Raw genomic sequence first — 23,192 nt, forward strand, 5'->3', positions numbered from 1 at the left:
CAGCTGTATGACTGGGGACAAATCACTTGCCCTTTCTGTGCCTCAGTTTCCTCAACCATAAAAACAGCACCTATCTCACAGGGCTTTTATAAGGACTAAATGGTTCACATAAAGAGCTTAGAATGGTGTGAGGCACCACAATGTGTTCAATCCACATTGGGCATTATTATTATTTCCTCTACTGACATTCTGTGATTAGTCCTGCATGGAGAACAGTAAGAGACAGAGGTAACAAAAGATGACACAACTACGAGGAGTTTACATACAAAATTAAGAAGCCAAAACACACAGAAGAAAATCAGATGAACAGCCCCATATATATATTAAAGCCTCAAACTGAATATTATAAACAATTTATATATATATATCAATGTAAAAATTAATGTGCAGTACAGAGAACAAATAAGAATAATTCTAATTAGAAAATTATTGATGAATAACTGCTCTAAAGTATGTTTGGCAGTACAGGGAAGGAAATCCTAGGAAACGATCTGAAAGACTTTTCTCAAAAACTGCCTGGCAATGCGACGTGTTAACCTTTATCATTAATTCAGACGGTATTTTTGAGCTCCTTATTTTATGTTTTTTAAATAGCTATGTCCCAAGACTGAAAATCGTTTTTTATTTTCCAAATATAGAAATCCTCTTCAAATTTAACTTTACATCACCGTATATATCTTTTTACAGAGCTGCAGAATATCAGGGGCTTTCACTGGCCGTCAGCTCTCTAGGAGGCAATGTAATGCAATCTTGTGCTACAACAGCCCTGTGTAGGCATACATACACACACACAGACACACAGACAATTTTGAGCTTTAACATGACAACAGAGAAGGAGCAGGTAAGTGCATTTCTGCAGGTCATAACTGTGCAGAGAAAGCACCAGCACTTATAAAACCACTCACCATCTGTGCCACCAACAGCTGGCTGCTGGGTGACACACCCCTGCAGAAACAGACTAGGCCGCGGGGTAGGGGCGGAGTAGGGGGTGGACGTGCTCACCCGGTGCTTAGCCAGCCTGCCAAGGTCTCTCAGGGCATCCGTCACATGCGCAGTCCTGTGCTGCTGCCCACTGGGCTAAAGGTAACTAGCAGACAAAGTCCGTACTTGACTTCCCAAGAGAACAGACAGTGGAGGATAGGCCAATGAGAAGCTGGGCGCAGTCACCCCACTGGGCAGGGACAGGACCAGTGAGTGTCAATGCCGGTGCCAGTTCCAAAGACAGACACTGTTTTCTTTCTGCTCAGCATCCCAAGAAGGAGAGACAATGGGCATATTTTTTTTTTAAACCACTGAAATGAACGATCAGATGTTGGGTGGTCATGTCAAACAGACATAAGACAGATCAAGAAAGTAACTGATTATCGGTACACTGACAGCAGGTTTCTTCTAGATGAATTCATAACTCGAACTGAACTACCCCAGCCATCCAACAAATCTGGGCATCTTGTGTGGGCTAGGAGCTGGGAAGAAAGTGAGAGCTGGGCTCTCAACGGGCTAACCAGCTAGTGGGGGAGATAAACAAGCAGTATCTGTCTGCAAGGTGGAGTGAGTGTTAGCACCGTTAAGATCCAGTGATCAGGGAACACCCCTCTGAGGAGGGGATGTTTACACCGAGACCTCGAGGATAAGCAGACAAATCAAGTCCAGGTCTTACTGGCCCCGAGTGGTCAGATTTCATAAACAGTATTGTAACCCCACGGATGCGCAGAAACCTTACGCATACAATGTGCACACCTGCCTTTCCCTCCAATCATTCTGGCTGTCTGCATCACCTCACAGCACTTCGAGTCTGGAGGGGAGGTACCCACCCTATTTATTACACACAAGCCTGCCCTTCCCTCCTCTCTCCCCAAAGTCCCTGAAGTCATTTCCATGAAACCTAGATCGTGCGAATTTACAGGAGTTGTTCAACAGACTCACATCCCTGTGTGAGAATATTAAATCATCCCCCCATAAACAAACACGGTCATAAACAAGTGATTAATTTTTTATATTCTATTATATTCAGCATCAGCTATAGGCAAGCTACAAGTAGACGGCGTTGTACTAAGGAAGAAACGTCTGCTTCTAGAAATAGGTCTAGGAGAGAAAACTTAAAACAAAACAGAACCCAGGAAATGGCTGATTCGGTAGCTTTGTACTAAGGAAGAAACGTCTGCTTCTAGAAATAGGTCTAGGAGAGAAAACTTAAAACAAAACAGAACCCAGAAAATGGCTGATTCGGTAGCATTATACTAAGAAAGAAATAAGTCTATTTCTAGAAGTAAGTCTAGGAGAGAAAACTTAAAAAAAAGAAAAAACAAAACCCAGAAAATGGCTGATTCGGTAGCATTGCACTAAGGAAGAAACGTCTGCTTCTAGAAATAGGTCTAAGAGAGAAAACTTAAAACAAAACAAAACAGAACCCAGAAAATGGCTGATTCGGCAGCATTGCACTAAGAAAGAAATGTCTACTTCTAGAAGTAAGTCTAGGAAATAAAACTTAAAAAAAAGAAAAAACAAAACCCAGAAAATTGCTGATTCGGTAGCTTTGTACTAAGAAAGAAATGTCTACTTCTAGAAGTAAGTCTAGGAAAGAAAACTTAAAAAAAAAAAAAAACGAAACCCAGAAAATTGCTGATTAGGTAGCATTATACTAAGAAAGAAGTCTATTTCTAGAAATAAGTTTAGGAAAGAAAACTTAAACAAAACAAAACAAAACAGAAAAGTGCTGATTCAGTAGCACCCATGCAAGAATATTTTATTAGGTACTAATCGGTAACACTAAGGATTTCAATCCAGCTAAATTCTTATCTTTCGGGGGTGATGATGAAAAGCTATCGCAGTTTAATTCATGCCTTTTAGCTGGCAGCCAGGTAGCGAGCTGCAAGTCCACTTTGCTGAACAAATGGGCTAATGCTGTCCATGGGAGAACTACAGTCCACACAGGGAAGAACGAAGGCAGTGCCTCATGCAGAGCCATGCAAGGGAGAACTCTTCGATGTGAACGGGGAGCGTTATAAATCTTTTCCCTGCTATTTAACTGCTCTTAAGGAAACGGCACTTGGGCTATTTAGAAATGGAGGCAGACCTACATTCAAAGAAAATTAGCCACAATAAATAGCCTTTCAATGCTCCAGCTGAACACAAACACCACGTCTTAAGACAGTCCCAGCAGGTCTCTAAGAAGTATCAAGACTCACGTACTTGCCAACAAGGGGTTAAAACCCAGATTTTATGCTCGTTCCAGCGGTGCTCTAGTTGGAATCTTTTTCCTAATTCTTAAATTTCCACATCACCATCTCAGGAAGTTTTTTATAGCCCAGGCATATAATCATGGTGCTGTTTGCTAAGAACATGATCCAGTCGGCTTTTAAGCCGGCTTAAGCGGCCAGTATTTGTTGCACACACAAGCCTACTGGCAGCCAGCTCCTCCTTCCCTATAGCTACTCTCACACCGACAGAAAGTGAGCTCGCTCAGTTGAGTCTTTTGAAATTCCTATAAAGCTGGAGTCTAAAACCACAGGATGACGGGGAGTGTACCAATGGTGGGGGAAACCTGGCACAAGCTCACTGCAAAGAACCAGAGCAGAGGACGCCTTTAAATAGACCTGGGTAGAAATAGATGTGCGAGCAGGGGAATAGAAACTGGACTGCATGACTGTCAGAAAACAGAAATCCTGGCACCCATCTGCCCGAACTTTGGGAAGAGGAGCTAAATGATACAATTAGCATCAATGTGGTGTTTTGGAAAGGCTTTCACATCGTGTGTCTCACTTAAACATCAAAATATAAAATCTGATGAGGAAACAGAGGCTGGACACTTAACAAGGCTTCCGGAAGGTATCTCCCAAGACCGGGACACCAACCCAACTAAACTCATGCTTTTTCCTCTACAGGAACAATTCTTACCCTGTGCTGGGCCGCTGACTCGCTCCACTGAGAACATGCACGTACCTGTTTGCACCTGGGGCTCACAAGCCCCCCGCAGCCCACACCCCAGGTTAGGAACCATGAGAGCAGGCGGCCTCTACAGGTCCCTCCAGCACTCACACGCCACAGTATTAGGAGAGCTCGGCATCTGAAATCCATCTCCCTCTCCACGTCCTACAGAACCGCTAGCATTCACCCCTTTACCTTGGCCTGGGAGCACGTGGGTTCAAGGCCTACTGCACACAAAGGGTCACCTCTTACCATCCTGTTTGCACCAGGAAAAAAGTGGATCAGGGCCAGAGGTGACTCACAAGGGCATCATTCTCTATGGACACACACACACACACACACGCATGCACAGCTCCTGCGATTCTGCAAACGTATACTTACATTAGCATTTTATTTTCTTCGTGTCATTTATAAATCCCCCAAATGGGTGAGCTGGATGTTTCTCTCCTTCTAAAGTTCCTCGAGCTTTCATCCAGCTGAATAATAGCGGTTTGACGGACTATTTCACCAGGAATGCAGCCCTCAAACAAACCCACATAAATAGTACCCTTGCCCCGGCAGCAGCAAATGAAGAAGTCCTGACGTCTCGCTTTCAAGTAGCAAAAAGCCAAGCTGGCGAGATGCTGCCATTCTTTATCCACCTCCTCCCCTGCACAACAGGCTATTTACAGAGGCCTGAAAGTGCCCTCTGTGTCCGGCACTAGCTGGGCACAGCTCGGCCTCGAGAGCAACAAGAGAGCAGCAGCCAGACCGTGTGCTGTTCTTTCAACGGGGCCTCTCCAGACCCGCTGGATTCTTGCTCCTTAACCCTGGCTGGCAAAGTACCTAAAGCTAGATTTGCTTGAACCATCCCCCCTGGAACCGAAAGAGCAATCAGGCTCCCTGTAGAGAGTGGGAGCTACAGAAGCTCCACAGAGGTGCCCAGGTCTGCTGTTCCAACCCCATCCCACGGAGGAATTCCTGACGGCGGTCGCTGCCCCTGGACCATCTCCTCATCCTGAGCACAAGAAGGACAAGGACCACTTGGGTCACTCAGGGATCCCAGGCACAAGGAGCAAGTAGTTCCACAGGGAATTATCCCCATCCGCCGCCTTGGGGCTTTCCTCCCCAAGGAAGCATAGTAAACCTTAAAGCCACCTAATTTTCATTAAAACGATTCTGTGTGTGGATCCCCAGTTCCATTTCCAAGAAGATTTTAAAAGGACAAAGGGAGTGGAGATGCTTTGTTTTTAGAAAACTGTTCTATTGAAATAGTCGAGGCAAGCCGAGTAATTCTACACTCAAGCACTCCCATCTCCTTAAAGCTGTCCCAGAGCGGGACACAAAGCTGTCCCAGAGCGGGACACAAAGCTTTCACAGGCAAGTATAGGGCTAGACTGACTTTCTTCCAGTAAGATTAGGGCCAGGCCTCACCCGTTCACACTGGCCACCGGCCACCACTACCACATACATCCCAAAATAAAGAGATTCCAAATATAACATGCCCAACTGGAACAGATCAACTTTTAGGGACCAGATGAAACTGGTCAAATGCCTGCTTATTATAGTCTCTGTATTCACCAAGCTATACATATATTTAAGTCACACAACAATATACATTACTTTAGAAATATTTACTGGTTTTCTATTCACATTTCATTAATATTTTATTCAAAGTCTTTGAACATGCTTCTTCCAACAGGGTCTTCAGAATCTCCAAAGCCACATTTTGAGGATTAACAGTTTTCTGTGGCCTATCTTCACATTTTTCTCTTCCATTTAAGCTGGTTAAGTGGAAGCATTTTTTGAACTCCCATCTGTAGCTACCACTGCAAAAATTCTCCCAGGTCACAGGACCACATCTGTATAATGTTAGGACAGTTAAAAAAAAAATCTGTCCTATGGGTCCATATTCATATAACTAAACCACATACTTCACTGCTTTTTAAACTGATGTTTAAAAGGTTTTTATAATAATATCCAACGCTTGCCTTTGTAAAGTCCAACCCCCAGAAGTAACTACCCAGCCAGCATTCAATTTCTTTGCCTTAGACTTTTACAAGAACCCAAGATTCGGATTGGCAGGTGTGGCTTCAAGACAGGGTGCCCGGGCTTCCCTGGTGGCACAGTGGTTGAGAATCCGGCTGCTAATGCAGGGGACATGGGTTCGAGCCCTGGTCCGGGAGGATCCCACATGCCACGGAGCAACTATGCCCGTGCGCCACAACTACTGAGCCTGCGCTCTAGAGCCCGCAAGCCACAACTACTGAAGCTTGCGCGCCTAGAGCCCGTGCTCCACAACAAGAGAAGCCACCGCAATGAGAAGCCCGCGCACCTCAACGAACAGCAGTCCCGTCTCGCCTCAACTAGAGAAAGCCCGAGTGCAGCAACGAAGACCCAACGCAAACAAAAATAAATAAATAAAATAAATACATGAAAAAAAAAGACAGGTTGCCCCCTCTACTGATGTTGTTCAAAATAAAGCGCCCGAGAGAGCACTCTGTAGCGTGAAAGGCTTGGTAAGACTTTTAACGCGAGGACTGAAAGAGGGTTTGGGAAAACCTCACCTTCTATTGGACACGTACATGATTTAATATCCACTTGGGGGTACAAACTTCGAAAACTTGCAGACGCCATTCATGAGGCTTGGAAGTAAACCGCATAACAACAATACAAAAGAAACTGTGGACACCATCACACCGTCTCGGGGGAGCTGTGTGTGGATGCAGGAGGTGAGTGTGGCCTAAGAAAATGAGCGTGACTTCAGGCTCCGGGGATGAGAAGCAGCTCCCCACCTCAGCTCAAGGATTTGGAGCAAGTTAATCCAGAACGCATGACAGGGTAAGCTGCACGGGAGATGGGAAGGAAGATGTTTGGGGAAATCAGCGTGAGGTTACGATGTCTGTGAGGCCACTGTGAGTTAAGCACGTAGCACGTGTCAGGCCGGTGCTGAGCAGTCACCCATGAGAGCACGTGTAGTAACAGTCCTCACTGCCCGGAGTTGTTACTGTCAATGCAAAGGCCAGGAAACCGTGCGGGGAAGGTCAAGTCCCTGCCCAGCTCCACACAAGAACAGGACTAGAGGCTGGGCTGAGGGCAAGGCCACTGGACCTTAAGAGGCAAGTGCTGGGACCCAGGCACACGGTGATTCAAATCTACACAAAGGTGGGACACAACGCAGAGGATGACAAAAAGCGAGGACACATGGGGCTTTAAAAAGCTGCGATGTGACCCCCAATGTCCACCCACAGGTGAAGAGGTAAACAGAATGCGGTGCATGCACACGATGGAATATTCTTCAGCCTTTACAAAAGACGGAAATTCTGATACACGCCATGACGTGGGTGAACCTTGAAAACGTTATGCCAAGTGAGAGAAGCCAGACACAAAAGGACGCATACCATACGATTCTGCTTATACCAGGGGCCTAACACAGGTGAATTCATAGAGACAGAAGAAGACACACGGGGGTGGGGGGGTTTACTGCTTCACAGTACAGTTTCTGCTTCGGAAGATGAGAAGTCTGGACTAGAGTGTGGTGATGGTTATACAACACTGGAAATGTACTTAACGCCACGGAATGGCACACTTAACGCCACGGAATTGCACACTTAGCACCACGGAATTGCACACTTAGCGATGGTTAAAATGGTAAATTTTATATTACTCATATTTTACCAGAATTTTAAAAAATTTAATCACTGAAAAAACAATACGTACCAGGATTCGGTAACTAAGTGGATATAAATGGAAAAAAGAGAAGGAATTGGAAGGTGAGTTTTGGAGTCTGGAGAATGGTGGTGGAGCCATGAAGTGCGGAGGTGGCCGTGAGGCATCTGTAGGCCCTCGTCCTGGCGCAAGTGGAAGGGCGATCCCCCCTCTCCCCCTGCTCCTCTGGGCTCCCCTGCCGACCCAGCCTCAGGGCCGCCACGGAGGCAGGTGTCACAGCGCACGCCACCTCCGTTCCTCCTAGGCACCCCTGCCCTTGCTGCACCGTACAAGCCCCCCAAAGCCCAGAAGAAGGTCCCTGTGCCTCCAAACCCACTCCGCAGTCCCCCTCACCTACAGCTCTCCTCCCTGGTCCTGCTTTAAGATGTCCAGGGCTTCCCTGGTGGCGCAGTGGCTGAGAGTCCGCCTGCCAGTGCAGGGGACGTGGGTTTGAGCCCTGGTCCGGGAAGATCTCACATGCCACGGAGCAGCTGGGCCCGTGCACCACAACTACTGAGCCTGCGCTCTAGAGCCTGCGAGCCAGAACTACTGAGCCTGCGAGCCACAAGCACTGGGGCCCGCGCGCCTAGAGCCCGTGCTCTGCAGCAGGAGAAGCCACCGCAATGAGAGGCCTGCGCACAGCAGCGAAGACCCAACGCAGCCAAAAAAAAAAAAAAAGATGTCCAAATCCTACCCAAAGGCCAGAGGCTGCTTTCCCGAATAAATTCTTACAGGACCCACTCAGTCAGAAGCCGGGAGTCCTTCCTCTGAATTCCAGGAATGCTTTAGTTGTAGCCCTCGTGTGGTCCTTAGCGTCTCCTGTTTTGCGCTTATGGTGAGTGTATGCTTCCCTTGGGGAGAGGCTACCCCTCCTCATGGACCGGAGCCCTGGCCCAACCGTCTCAAGATGCCCTCAGTGCTTAACATGGTGCCCTGCCCAGAACAGGTGCTTCCTAAACATTTCCTGAGTCATGAACGACCCTCTGTGATTCTGCCCAGTTCTCTACTGCAAGCCTCTGGAAGATGTGTATGTACACAGAGCTGTGATTCTCCAAAGAGAAAGCGGGTATTCAGGCCATTTCCAAACTTCAGCATCTTCCCCTGGCACCCTCGCTGCTGCTATGAGGCAGTGAGCTGGGAGGAAGCAGCACCTTCCAGGGGACCTGAAGGGGAAAGAAACAAACCAGCAGACAGGATGGCAAGCCACTGACTGAGAGGCTATCTCAGGATGTCCATTTTCCCATCTTCCCATTGCCTATTTCTCAAACTCTTTCACTTATGTATGATGTCACCCCCAAGGTCATCTAAGGGCAAGGGTCCTCACTTCTCCTTTGTAGAAATACATTCAGACATGTGATTGCGGGTTAGTTTACAACAAATCAAGGCTGCCCAGGAGGAAGACAAGACAGCAAACCCCTTTCTTAAATAGAACAGCCAATGCCAGAGGAAGGGCTGAGTCCAGAGCCTGACCCCAGGGTTGGCCACCAACTTCTATAAGTGAGTTTTATCTCTGAAAGGAAAGCAAATCCTCCCAACCAGAGAAACTGCCCAGGGGCTGGAACACAATGGCGGGCTGGCGTGAGGAGCCCTTAGAAAGGCCCAGAGCGTGGATGGGTGGGTGGCCATCTGGGATGCAAGGAATGCGCGAAGCAGGACCTGTCCAGCATTCCCCAGAGAGAAAAAAAACCACCAAGCACACAGCTCTCCTCCCTTCTCTCTTCAACACAGATACAGAGACCTGTCAGGCACATCCACTTGGGAAAACGATAATTATAGTCAGGCCCTGCCTGGTGAAGATATGCAGGTCACCTAAAAGCCTCTCTGTCAGGGTGAAATTTTAGTGGCATGGATTTAAGAGGAAATGTTTCCATTCAAAAAAAACATTCCGAAGAGAAGCAAGATGTCTCCGCTGGTCTTCGAACAGCGATTCACTACTGTTAAGTGGTATCTAGATACGAGTCACGACGGGGCAGGGCCGTTTCCCAGGAAGAGCCAGAGAAGGGAACAGCCCTGGACAGAGCAGACCCACAGTCAGCCGGCCCTGCTTCAGCGGCTGGAGACCAGGCGGCTGTTTGTTAGGCTGACCCCAGGCTTCTGCAAGAACCAAGACAGAAGAGGCTCCTGCAGGTGAGGCTTCCCGCTCATCAGTGGGTCTGACAGCCATGTTGTTTCAGCTGATCTGGGCACAGGGAGGGTCCTGATTACGTCTGGGGGCCTGCATGTCACAGAGAATGACACCGTGGTATGGGGCAGTCAGGCAACACAAGGAGAGCCTGTTATGATAATAGCTGGAGAAGAAATAAAATTCGTGTGGCCACTAAACAATCCAGAAGAAAAGATTCTCTACCTTCCTGGCATGCGATGAACCACAAAGTAAACCCCGAAGCAGAAGGCTCCCCGAGAGGAGGGGACAACAATCGAACAGGAAACAGGACCCACGTCTTTCACAACGACCAGGGCTGGACCCAGCTGGCAGGGGCCCTCCTCTAAGGGCCTCAGGACCGGGAGGAGGTCCATTTGTTTGAGCAGCTGCACACAGAGAAGGCACCGAAGTCCTGGGGTCCCTTCAGATGCTCTGTCCAAAGCTAGCAACTTCCGGTAGTGGCCATGGGAGGGGCCAGAACAGAATCATGAAAGAACGCTAGACCCACAGGCACGGAGCTCTCTGTCCAGGTACTGGCTGTGCCCCGTGAGCTGCAAAACCTGAGCCAGCCCCCTGCTGCCTGCGTAGGCCCCCGGGGGACAAGGAAGGGAGGGGGAACAGAGGGAAGCTCCGCCCCTTCTGTCTCCAACACCACAGAGCATCTCCAAGGTGATGCTCAAGGAGGCAAAAGCTGGCCAGGCAGTCCCGGCACTTGGGACTAAATAACAGGATCCCACCCACCCAGAAACTCCTGTGATGGCAGGACATAAAAAGAAAACAGCCCATTGTTAAAAAAAACAAGCTATAACTAGGTCAGGTCAGTTCATTTTCTCCTGTATTTATGTATTTCCCACCTGCTCCAGAAAGGGCCCTGGGTGGTAACCTGTCCTTCCAGCAAAGTGACAGATGGGGTGAAAGCCCCTCCCAGAAAATATATATCTAAGCTCTCACCGTCTGCCCTAACCTGTAAGAGTTAACACACCTGCAGGAGTTAACTCACCTGCAGGAGTTAACGCACCTGTAGGAGTTAACGCACCTGTAAGAGTTAACGCACCTGTAAGAGTTAACACACCTGCAGGAGTTAACCAAACTATGCAGGGCCCTGGGCTCCAGGAGCCAGAGGGGAGAAAGCACTGTGTATGGGCTGGAGCACAGAGGGAGGGCGGTCCAGCGAGCCGAGAGCCAGACAGGAACAGGCAGAGGCAGCTGGGGGTGGGGAAACGTCAAGGCCCGGCCTGTGCTGGCAGCACTCGGGGTGGCGGGTAGGTTAAGGACAACAGTGACATAGACCAGAGGCCCCGACACGCCTCTCTCCCAGGAGAGCAGCCTGGCGGCAGTCTGAGCAAAGCTGGTGCAGGAGCCAGAGGGAAGCAGGACCAGCCCTTGCAGCTCCCAGAGGTTGCAAATGTCAGTGACCTGGATAAGCAGGCTGAGGGGACACAAGGTTGGGTACAGATACTTACACCTCTGAAAACAGACCAAGGTTCCAAAGGGACAGATAAACCAGAGAAATGGCTAACAAAGCAGGGGTGAGTGGAACACAGAATAAAAGGCAGATTTCTACCCAGAGAGAGAGCAAGGCCAGCTACTCCCAAACCTGGGAGAAATCCACTTTTGAGCGTTGACAGATCTCAGCTCTGGGGACACCGTCAGTGGTGCGGCAGGAAAGCGACAGGAGAAACAGAGAAAAGGTTTAAGCAGGATTTGGCTCGCTGTGTGAGAAGGGATGAGGGAGGCCTCGGTGAGCGAGGGTTACACCCAGAGTTCAGGTAACTATAAGAGGTGATTAGCCCTGGGGAAGCTAAAGACAAAACGAATCTAACCAGTTACAGAGGATTATAGAATAATGACCCAGTGTTTAAAAGAAGGAAGGGGAAAAAAAGAGATTGTCCCATCTGGCCATACCTCCTCGGAACAGGTGACGCTAGTTGGGGGTCTTAATTTTCCCTTTATGTTTTGTTTAAATTTTTATTATGAAAATTTCCAAATCTATTCAAAAGTATACAGGGTAGTATAAGAAGCCACCATGTACCCATAATAACCCCAGCTTCAGTTTCAATAATGATCAACATCTTGTCAGCATTGTTTCATTCTTAAAAAACAATTTAAAAGCAAATCCCAAACTTCTTATCATTCAAGTGACACTTCTGAGGCCCGTTTTAGCTCTACGATCCTACAGCTTTGAGAACTTAGTTAAGAGGAGTAAAATGGGCACAGATGCTGTAACCTGCCACTGATCAAAGGTTTAAACGGAGAAAGCCAACTCAAATATTGACTTGAAGTGGCCAACCCAGCATGGTATTTAATTGTCATGCAAGAAAAAGGTACCTGTGTACACACTGAGAATATTTAGGTAGCACCCACTCTACATCAAGCACTGCCTGAGGCACAGGAGTGAATGAATAAAACAGACAAAAAATGAAATCCTCGTCCTAAAGATGCTTCTTTCTACATTGTCAAGTTTTGGCCAAAGGCAAAACATCTTCCAGATTTAACCTGGCTCTCCTAAAGTCGGAGGCTAATTTGACACGAATCACAACCCAGTGTCACAAAGCAGTGTCTATCCCCCCTTAACTAACAAATCCCTTTCTTTTAAAAATGGCATTTGGAGGGGTCGTGCCATACTGGTGGCAGAGAAGGAGTCAATTTTCTGGCTCTCTAAACTTCTGACAATGCATCCAAAATCATAAGTAAATGTAACCCTGATATGTAGACACACTTATCTATAAACTGTACACATGTACAAATATTTTCTGAACATTATGAAACATACAATTATGAATTTAAAAAGAAAGCTAAAAAATAAATACCTACAGAAGTTCTAATACATCCACCTGCACCCTTATAGATGGTCTCCCCAACCCGGGGCACATGCACCCCATCTTGGAGACCAGCGCCCCACCTCCTCTCTGTCACCTGCCTGGCTAGAGTCTCTGTCAGTTCCCGACTACGGGCAGCGGTAAATACATCTGCTAACCGGAGCGCCTGCAACAGCCCGCGGCACCCAGGACGCAGGGTAACAGTGCCGGCCCAAGCTGCACATGGACTTTCTATCCAGGGGGAGACAAAAATACTCCGCATCGCCCTGTGATGGAAAGAAGCGTGCCAGGGAGGGCAGTACAGCGCACGTCACAGGCACCCGGGCTAGTGCCGAGGCCAAGCTGACTGAGCGGGCTGCTCTGGAGGAAGGAGACTCTAGGCAAGGGCCCCGGCAGGCTAAGGGCCTGGCTCATCGGAGGCGGTCTGTCCCGGGACCTCAGCTAGAGTCCCTGCGTGCCCTGCAGAGAGGCCCTGGAGTCTGACGTGCTGCTCCCTGACTCATGCCAGGAGGGGAAACGTAGCCCGGCACCGCCTCCGGCATCTAGCCTGCTTGGGCTGCTGGGCATACCCTCTGCATTGCGGGTCCCTCCCCGGAGAGCTGGTTGGTTGGATGGTGTGACAGCAAGGTCCCTGCCAGCTACTCAGTCTGGGGCGCCTCCGGAGATTTTCAACGCCTTGATCTCAGCTACGAGATCTAAGCCTTGCACAGGATCATAACATACAAACCTGGAACAATGAAATGTACATTCTTGTCAGTGACACCGTCTATGAGACATCTGTCCATCTGAATGTCTCCTGGTCTCAATCAATCATCAGATAACACCAAGCACTTACTAGCAGCGAGGCCCTGTGTTAAACGCTGCTGAAAACAGAAACAACAGTGACTAGGTCTCCTAAATGCACAGAGCTCAGTGCATGGCTGGGGGACCTAGTGGGGAAGTGAGCTATGTGCGTACGAAGAGGCAAAGGAAGAGCGGTGGGGGGCACTCAAAACGCGGGGTAACCAGTACAGCCTGGCACCAAGCAACTGGAAAAGAAGGAGGCCAACCACCAGAACAGGGTTCAGGAGAGCCTCCCCGGCCAGGCGCTAACTCTACAGTTTCTGAATTAGGGGTGAGGGCTCTTGGGGTAGCAGCTGTCTTCTAACCGGAATGGGGGTGTTTCATCATTTTAACCACCAGTTGCTGTCAGCCGAGGGTTTCAGTGAGTGATGTGGAGTCTGAGGATGGCGACGGTCCCTCTGGGGAAAGTGCCTCTGAACAGTGGAGCGATGGGCAACGAGGGTGGGATGAAGAACGTCACTGCAGACGGGGGACGGTGGGCACACAGGCCCGGGAGGCTCGTCCGGGGCACGGGACGGTGAGTCGGGTGGAAGACAGAGTCATGGGTGCAGAGGCCTTGGTTCAACCCTGTGCCACCAGAGTCTCTTTCCAAAAGTCCCAGCTTGGGCTTCCGTGGTGGCGCAGTGGTTGAGAGTCTGCCTGCAGATGCGGGGGACACGGGTTCGTGCCCCGGTCCGGGAGGATCCCACATGCCGCGGAGCGGCTGGGCCCGTGAGCCGTGGCCACTGAGCCTGTGCGTCCGGAGCCTGTGCTCCGCCAACGGGAGAGGCCACAGCAGTGAGAGGCCCGCGTACCGCAAAAAAAAAACCAAAACAAACCAAAAAAAGTCCCAGCTCGTGGTGGTTTGGGAGACTCATGGGAAACAGCAGGTTGGAACCAGACTCCAGAAGCCCCCAAGAGCCAAGCTACGTGAAGACTTGGGGCCTTCCAGAGGGGCCCTGGAGGGCTTCCGGGAGGAGGAGGGATTCGATCCGAACTCTGTGTTAGGAAGAGTCATCATCCTCCCCTTCTTTTTTAACTAAGGACTTTTGCTGTCTAAACTGGAGGTGACAGACTCTGGATCAGGGCAGTGACATGGACAATGAAAGGAAGAAATGTGTGTGTGCTGGGCAGCACGGTACAGAATACGCAGGACCTGCTGACTGGCAGGATCTTGGGGCACAAGTCAAGGATGACCCCGAGGTCCAGCCGTTCCTCGAACAGGCCCAGGGCCCAGGGACAAACGCCATTGTGTGTCACGGCCCGAGGGGAACACAGTTTGTGTAACCTTGGTAAGTCACCTCCTCTCCTGCACCAGGTACTGCATCGGGCGATGAGTGAGTTAGGCTCAGGGACCCGGGGAACCTGGGGTGTGCTGGAGTGTCTCAGAGGTGAGGAAGCCGCCGTGTCTCGAGTCTCTGTGATCTGGGATTCCCACCCCTCCCTCCTTAAACCATGGCAGTCCTGCTTTTATTTATTTCATATATTGGGGTTCTGCCTAAAATTGTCCTAGGGAAAGGAGGCCATAACCACTGGACTATACCTCTGCGCCTTCAAACCCTGCAAATCCACAATTCTATTCTCTTGTCTGTTAAAAGTTTCCAGCACGATCTAGAACAAGACTAACTTCCAGGGTAGGCAAAGCCTTTTACTCTTTAATTTTCTAGAACGTCACAGCTGTGTAACAAGTGATCTCATCACTCGCCGAATGGAGCTGAATCAAAATCTGTTGTCGTTTCAGCCCGCTGGTAGTAAAGACAGCGTGTGAATGAGATAGGGGATGACCAAGGAGCAATGATATGGAAGAAGAACCAGCTCTGTCCTCAGTCTTGCTGGATAACCTAGAACTTTCCAGGCCCCCCCGGACTAAGAACCCTTCAAGTTCAAGAAGCAGAGCCAAGCCATTAGGCGCTCCGGCCCTGAAGCCAAACTGCCGAGGTTCAAACCCTGGTTTGGGAGACTTAATCCCTGCACCTGTTCCTTTACCTTCCGTAAAATATGGATAAAAGTAGGACCTACCTTACAGGGTAGGTGGGAGGATTAATGCGTTAACAGATCTGAAGCACCAAGAACAGTGCCTGGCGCTATGAGCTGTCATCACCCCCTGTCCTGTCCACTGAGCTGACACTGCCTTGCTCTGCAGTTGACAGCTGAGCCTGGAGGGAGAAACGAGCTCCTGTAGGAACTTTCTCTTTACTCTGATTAACAAAAGAATAAATGGTACTCAGGGCATTTTGGCCTTACGTATATGGACATTTTCCCCACAACAAACCTGTGGGGAAAGTGCCAACTTCTATAGCGGCCAAATAAGTGTGCAAATGGACAGATAATACATTTATCAGAAGTCCCTCTAGAATGAGGAAATGGTGCAAAAGGCAGCCCACATTTCCTCCTGTGATGCCCTAACTTCTTTTCACTTATCTTTCCAAAGCATGAAATCCTTATTTGAACAGCTTTTGACTAGAACACATGAACCCAAAAGTCCATTAAAACCATACACTAATAAAAATAATTTCCAAATCATTGTCAATTTCAACAATTTTAAAGCAGAACATGCCCAAACTTAAAAAAATATATACTGAAATATATAAGAAGCTTGGTGAACTGCTCTGAAATAGACAGCTGTTCCTAAATATCCAACAATAGGGGAAAGGTAAATAAATTATGGCATATCCCATAAACCATATAAGGCAGTCACCTTCAAAACTCATTTTTTTCAACAGTATGTAACATGAAAAAAATTGTTCACGATATAACTTAGGTGATTAAAATTTATCAAAAATTTTATCTTCTATTAAAAATATACACTTAAGCTTAAAAAAAATCTGGAAAAACACAAAAAGGAAATACATGAAAATGTTACTAATATTCAATCTCTTGAAGAGAGGTTTTTGTTTTTTGGGGTTTTTTTTGGCCATACCATGTAGCTTGCAGGATCTCAGTTCCCCGACCACGGACTGAACCCGGGCCACAGCAGTGAAAGCCCAGAATCCTAACCAGTAGGCCACCAGGGAACTCCCAGATTTATTTTTTATAGTTCACAAATTTTCTATAACAAGCATAGATTTTTATTACAACATTAAATGTATATATTATAAAAATGATGTCTTATTGTATACTGTATTTATATAAATATATAATTTTATTTATACATACAGATTTTCTGAGGCAAATGGTTTTGACTTAGATATTAGACAGCTTTCAAATTTTATTTAAAACTTGAAAACTACATGGAGGCACCAGTCCTGAAATCTTAGATTCTAGAGACAAGACGCTGGCCTCCAGCCAAATGTATTCTTCTGCAGCAGGGAAACAGAGTCCTCACCCCCAGCTAAGTTTTTGGCCAAAGAAAGTGCCATCCCTCCAAGCCGGCCAAATTTCAGGGAAGGCTCTGTCATATTTCTCCTTCCCTCTTGATTCCACAAAAGTTATGACTAATAACTGTGTCACCTCCAACACAGTCAAGAAATTCTAAATGTTAGGATGTGAGAAAGCAGAAAAATGAACCAAACTCAAATTATGTGACCCTTTTCTCTTGTCACTGTGGTACAAATTATGTATCACCTCGAGCTTACACAAACTAGGATTTCTTAAGAGCTGGCATTCAGCATTTTAGATGAGGAAAGGGCGAGGAAATGGCATGGAGTTGCGGACACAAGCACTGGTAAGTTTGCCTCTACCTTCTAGTTCATCACGTACAGCTATGACTTCGGGGCTTGTGCTTGTTTAAAAGCTCTCCAAAGCTCCTTTAAGTACTAGAACGTTGAAACTCAAACTCAACCCCTGGCACCTTCTCTGTTCCCTGAGACTTGGCCTCCAGGCAGGAGCGTCAAAGCAAAGTGACTCTAATGTGTTTGTCTGCACATCAAGTTGGATCTATAACCTTCAATAAAAACTCTGGCATCTTTGATCTCCCTCCTGACTGACCACAGCCTGTCAGACAGCAGAGCTTGAAGAGGACTTAGGATAACTACAGCTCTGAGCTGCCTTAAAGGAGGTTCTTCTGTATTTTCTAAGACAGGGAGTCTAACACATTGCATCATCCAAACAATACTGTTCACAAAACGTGATTAATTCTGTCAACACTGACAGAATTTGGTTATAACAGATACTAAATGCAAAAGAATAATGGACATAGGTGGCAAATTTGCACAATAAATTCAGCAACCGACCTTAAAAAATTATCTATTCCCCCAAGGTTACTGAGTATCACATCTAGAAATTACTACTATTCCTACAGTCTCCCTCTTTCCAGAAAAGTGAAACTTGAAGGGAGAGAGGAGAAATCCCCAGCTGTAATGACAAAACATGATCCTTCCCCAGGCCCTCCTCCAAACTTCCACAAGACAGCTACATCAAAAACCAAAGATGTAACCAGCCCTGGATATCAAGCAGGACACTGTGGCATGCGGTACACTGTCAGCTATTCCAAAGCTCAACCAGAAGCAGAGACAGTTATGAACACTTGATCTTTGTGATATAAACAGACACCTGTCTCTACCTGCCTTTGTCACAAGTATCTATCTCTTAAATGCCCCAAATTCAAAAGCCCAGAGATTCTTTTTAGTCAGGCTGCCCACAACGATAATAAAAATACTGTTAAACTATGCATAACAGAGACGGGAAGGAAATAGGTCAACATGCTTATAATTGTGAGAGAAGGGCGATTTAATAAGAGTCTTTTCATTTTACAGCAAATGCAGAAAACAGAAATCTGTAACACATGGTCTATGATGCGTCTATCTTATTTTAGGTGGGGGAGGGAGGTATGAAGTGTGCTACTCTTCAGGGTTTGCTTTTTCTAGTCACAGAATTTTAGCTGTGAAAGACTTTGGTCTAATGCAGTTTTTTCCAAATGAGGAGTCAAGTTTCATACTAGGAAGCGATTCTCCCAGTTGAGTCAGAATAAGAAAAAAAGTCTCCCAGGACTGGCTCTACCCTGATGGCAAGCGAAGGTGAAAGTCCCACCTTCTCAAGCCCACCCAACCAGACTGTCAACTCAGACCTTAAGTTTGAAGCCAATCTAACCTGCCACCTCCAACTGAAAACGCTGCATCAAACCAGAGGTTTTGACTGGCTTTTTGTTTGTTAAGTGTTAAGCAAATAATTGTTTACATTGAGATAATCACAGGTGAAATCTGTGTCAGAAACTGAAATTTAACCAGTTTCTCTTATGCTAAGCAAAGGTCAAAAATAAAAGTAAGAATATTAACAGTTAGGGCACTCTGTATATTCCTGCATCAACAAGAAGCTTAAAAGTCTGAACTTTCAAAGGCAAGGGCACTTTTATAATGGTCTTAGTTAAGCTCCATAACCTTGAAAGTGAGTGGGGTGGGGAAAGAGTCTGCAATTCTAACGTACACACCGATTAGCATGAGCATCTGTCTCTCGGTTCTCGTGCACGTGTTCATTCAAGTCACCGTCTAGGCTACAAGGTAATAGATAACATGATTTTTGCTTCCTAATTTCAAAACATGCCAGGCTCTTTATGACTCCATCACGGCCACGTGCAGCGGATATGGGCACTCCTCTGCAGGCACCGCGAGAATTTCCACATGGTGGCAACAGACTTTTGATGCTGCCTTTGACCCTCCCGCGGGCGCTGCGCGCAGGGACCACCGTCACGCCGAGGCTGGGAGACCGCCTGCTCCGATGCTTCCACGCGCGGTCCGAGAGCGCGTGAAACCCCGCCACGGGGGCAGGAAGGAGGCCGCGGCCCAGAGAGCACCGTCACGGCCCCGCGGGATCATCGCCTGGTATCTGCAGCTCCGGGTCCGGCTTCCCGCCGGGCCGGTCCCCGCCGCCACACAAACAAGAACCCGGTCCGGCGGCGCGCGTCACACGCACCACGCCGTGCACCAGCCCCAAGCCCGCGCCGCCCGCGGGGAGCTGCGGGCCGGCATCCCCGGCTCCGGCACGGGAAGCGGCGGCGGCTAGGGCGGCCCGGAGGCCTCCGCTGCGGCGGGAACCCGAGGAGCCGCAGGGCAGAGGCCGGAAAAGCGGAACGTCCCTGCGAGCCGAGGCCCTGTTCGCGTGCCTCCGCTGCGGCCGCAACCTCCTGGGCTCTGGCCGGCAGGGCAGCCTCAGCCCCGCGCCCCGCCGAGACGCCGGCGCCGCAGCGGGCACGGATGCGGCTCCCCGCGGCAGGAGCACTCACCTCCTCCACAGGCTCGGCAGTGCACCGCCGGCGGTCACCGCAAACCACTGCTGACCCCAAGCCGACTTCGGATCCTATTTAAGGGGGCCGCCGCCAATGCGTGGCTGGCTACGCCCCAGGCCCCGCCGCCTTGGAGCCAGGCTGCGGCGGGTGCTAGTGCCGCGCCCGCCCCGCCCTCAGGCCCCGCCCCGCCCGCCGCGCGTTCGCCTTCCCGTCTGGTCGCGCGCATGCCGGGAGGGCACGGAGTGTCCCAGGGCGCACGTATCTCTAGTCATCCGAACTGCCGTGGATTTCATAATGAGTTCGAGGAAGGGCAAGGGGTAAATTGTGGTGGCTCAGCCCGGAAGGCTGCGGTGCTGCGGCGGCCGGGAAACGCCGTTTTGCGTTTTCCACCCGCAACCGCGTGCCCCGCTGACTCCTTGGCGGGAGGGGCTTTTGCAGGGAGGGGCCCTGGGGGCCCGAGGACTTTCCTTTCCTATTTAAGTTGGCAGCGACGTGCGTAACCCCTTTTAACCTCTTTTCACTACGGCCCCCACATAGAGTTTCGCCACACTCCCTGGCTGGGAAGGCTCTGGTCTGGATTTCTGCAGAGCCCTGGACATGAAGCAACCCGGACAGATGAGCCCAGGTATAGGTGGAGCAGAGCGCATGCTCGACATGGCTCAAGGGCAGTGTTCACCTGACAATTCTTGTGGCCTGTCCACTGCTCAGTCCTGGCTGTGCTATTTTGAGGACTTCTGTCTGTGAGCATGCGATGCCGATTTGGGGCTTTCAGAAGCCAACGCAATTTTTTTCAGGCTCGGAGCCCAAATGTTATTTTTCCTCTTAGCACCTGTGGCCTGCCAGTATCCTTAACCTCTAATACCGGTGGTCCAGGTTACAGTGGCGCTTGTGCCCCGCAGTGCGTGGAGGGCTTTTATCTAGTACTGCTTGGAATTGGAGGCAGGAGAAGAGTTATTGTTGTAATAAACACCTCTAATAATGACAGATAACTTTTACTGAAACATTTCACACACATTATTTTATTGAATCTTCATCATAACCCTATGAGGTGGGTGCAGTCATTATTCCCTTTTCACAGATTCAGAAACTGAGGCCCAGAGAGGTTGAATGCTAGTGAGGGCAAAAGTCACTGGGAACTCAGGCAGTCGGCCTCCAGAGCACGTCCATAATAGTCAGGCCGTGCAAGTGTACTTGTACTTAACATTCTGGTGAACTTGTGCTCATGGAGACCTCAAAGCGGACTGCAGCTGACTCCACGATAATCTCCTAAGGACTTCCCCCTGGGCTTCTCTCACTGCTCCAGAAGCTGATGGTGAGGCAGCCCACACCCCAGCGGCCTCTGTAACAGCTCACTTCTCCTAGGCCCCCTTCTCATCTAGATCGGCTAGATCTTGGCTCTCCACTTAAAAGAAAAAAATGGACTCCACTTTCGGTTGTATGTTCCACTTGCTAATCCTGGATTTAGATCTCTGCCTGTGTCTCCTTCTCCGCACCCATAATTTCATCATATCAGCCCCTCCTTTGCCCCCTGACTTCTCCTGCCGGTCCTTCAGCCCCGGTGCCTCCTCAGATGCTTCCCAAGGTCTGTGGTGCAGTAGTTTGCTGGGGCAACCATAACTAAGTGCCACAAACTGGGTGGCTTAAGCAACAGAAAAGTATCATCTTACAGTTCTGGAGGCTAGATGTTCAAAATCAAGGTGAGAGCAGAGTTGGTTCCCTCTGAAGGCTGTGTGGGGGAGACTCTGTTCCAGGCCTCTCTCTAGAGCTGTCCTCTTCTCTCCCTATGTCTCTTTGTGTGGCTTTACCTCCATATGTGCCTGTGTCCAGATTTCTCCATATAAGGACACCAGTCCAACTGGATTAGGGTCCACAATAATGACCTCACTTTAACATGATTACCTCTGTAAAGACTCTATCTCCAGATAAGGTCACATTCTGAGGTCCTAGGGATTAATACTTCAACGTATAAATGGGGGGGCGCCCTCAATTCCACCCATAACATGTCACAGTTGTCATTGGCTGCCTCCTCTTATCCCTTCCCTCTCCAGGGACACTTTTCTCCTAATGAGCATGCCTGTCCCTGGGTTCTAGCCCTTAATTCAGGCTCTAGACCGGGTCTGGCACACAACCGGGGATTGCATCTCGATTCCTAGCCTGCTGGCAGAAGCTACTCTGTGACGCTGGGAAGCAACTTCACTCCCCAGAAGTGCAGGTTTCCCCTCAGGAATTAAGGGGGCTAGAAGAAATAATTTCTCAGGTCCTTTTCGGCACTAACACTTCTTTTTAACATCTTTATTGGAGTATAATTGCTTTACAATGTTGTATTAGTTTCTGCTGTATAACAAAGTGAATCAGCTATACATATACATATATCCCCATATCCCCACCCTCTTGCGTCTCCCTCCCACCCTCCCTATCCCACCCTTCTAGGTGGTCACAAAGACTTTTTAAAAAACCTTTGCTCTGTAATCATTTCAAAAACTTTCACAGTTTATGGGGTTGTCCTGTGACCATCAGATACAGACATGATGGGTGGCAGTATTGCACAGAAGTTGAGAACACAGGCTTTGGGATTGGGCCAACCTGCATAAAGCCCCATTCCATCCTCTGTAAAACGAGATTAAGAGTACGGACCTTAGAAGGGTGTCACAAGGACTGCCATCCTCTGGCCTCAGTCTTCTCATTAAATGAAAGTTCCAGACTCCACAGCTGGGGGTTCCATTTTGTGACTCGCGTAGAAGTAGGAATCCAGTCTCAAACCTCTTTTCTACTTTATTTCTTCCAAAAGACTCTCTACCTGAGCGACCAAGAGCCAACTGGATGTTTCAGTGCAACGAATTTCCTAACAGAAGCTTGAGTCTTCTCAGTTGTTCTCACCCCCATTACATTTTGGCTTGATTAGAATTTTGTGGCTAATTCCAGCTAGATCTAAATCTACATCAATCTTCTAGAGAAGCTAAAGTGAGTCAAAGTCCTCCTTTGGAGACAAGCTGAGGGGCAGGTTGACAATGGCCTTGTCTCCAAAGCCCTCACGTACAGTTGCCCCCTGTGAAGTTGTGATGATTATTAATCGTCTACATCTGTTGCTTTTGAGCATGGTCCTCTGAACTAAGCCACATCAGTTAATAATGGCTGGATTGTAAAGCAACTATATTCCAATAAAAAATTTTTTTAAATGTATGAACAATTTAAAAAAATGGCTGGGACTTCCCTGGTGGTCCAGTGGGTAAGACTATGCGCTCCCAATGCAGGGGGCCCAGGTTTGATCCCTGGTCGGGGAACTACATCTCGCATGCATGCCACAACTAAGAGTTTGTATGCCGCAACTAAAAAATCTCGCATGCCGCAATGAAGATCCTGCGTGATGCAACTAAGACCCGGCACAGCTAAAATAAAAAAATTAAGTAAGTAATAATGGCCAATGTGCTTTTACTTCCAGACCTTGGGAGGTGGATGGTTAAAGAAAGGGTTGGCATCAGTAGACATCTACGTTAGACATATAACCGCCTCCCCCATGAAACTGTAAGTGTCTGGAGAGCAGGCACTGTATCCTATTAATCTTCATAAACCACCACCACCCCACACGCCTATGCAAGTCCTAGCATACTATTTACACACAGTACGTACTCAGTTGTTG

At 48.5% G+C, this 23,192-nt stretch overlaps 1 protein-coding gene across 3 annotated transcripts in view; it reads right to left on the minus strand.

The window, feature by feature from the left end:
* ACSL1 (acyl-CoA synthetase long chain family member 1) overlaps positions 1-19,746 on the minus strand; it is a 71,780-nt gene extending 52,034 nt beyond the window's left edge. For 2 of the 3 annotated variants that reach the window (XM_032618369.1, XM_032618366.1), the window contains exon 1: positions 19,553-19,722. The gene's annotated coding sequence lies outside the window, so the exon portion shown is untranslated. Of the gene's footprint in view, positions 1-19,552 lie in introns of all 3 variants that reach the window. The other variant, XM_032618368.1, reaches the window with a different exon arrangement.
* Positions 19,747-23,192: the final 3,446 nt, after the last annotated feature.

The sequence above is a fragment of the Phocoena sinus genome, chromosome 21, assembly GCF_008692025.1.
Source record: "Phocoena sinus isolate mPhoSin1 chromosome 21, mPhoSin1.pri, whole genome shotgun sequence".
Classification (NCBI taxonomy): Eukaryota; Metazoa; Chordata; class Mammalia; order Artiodactyla; family Phocoenidae; genus Phocoena; species Phocoena sinus.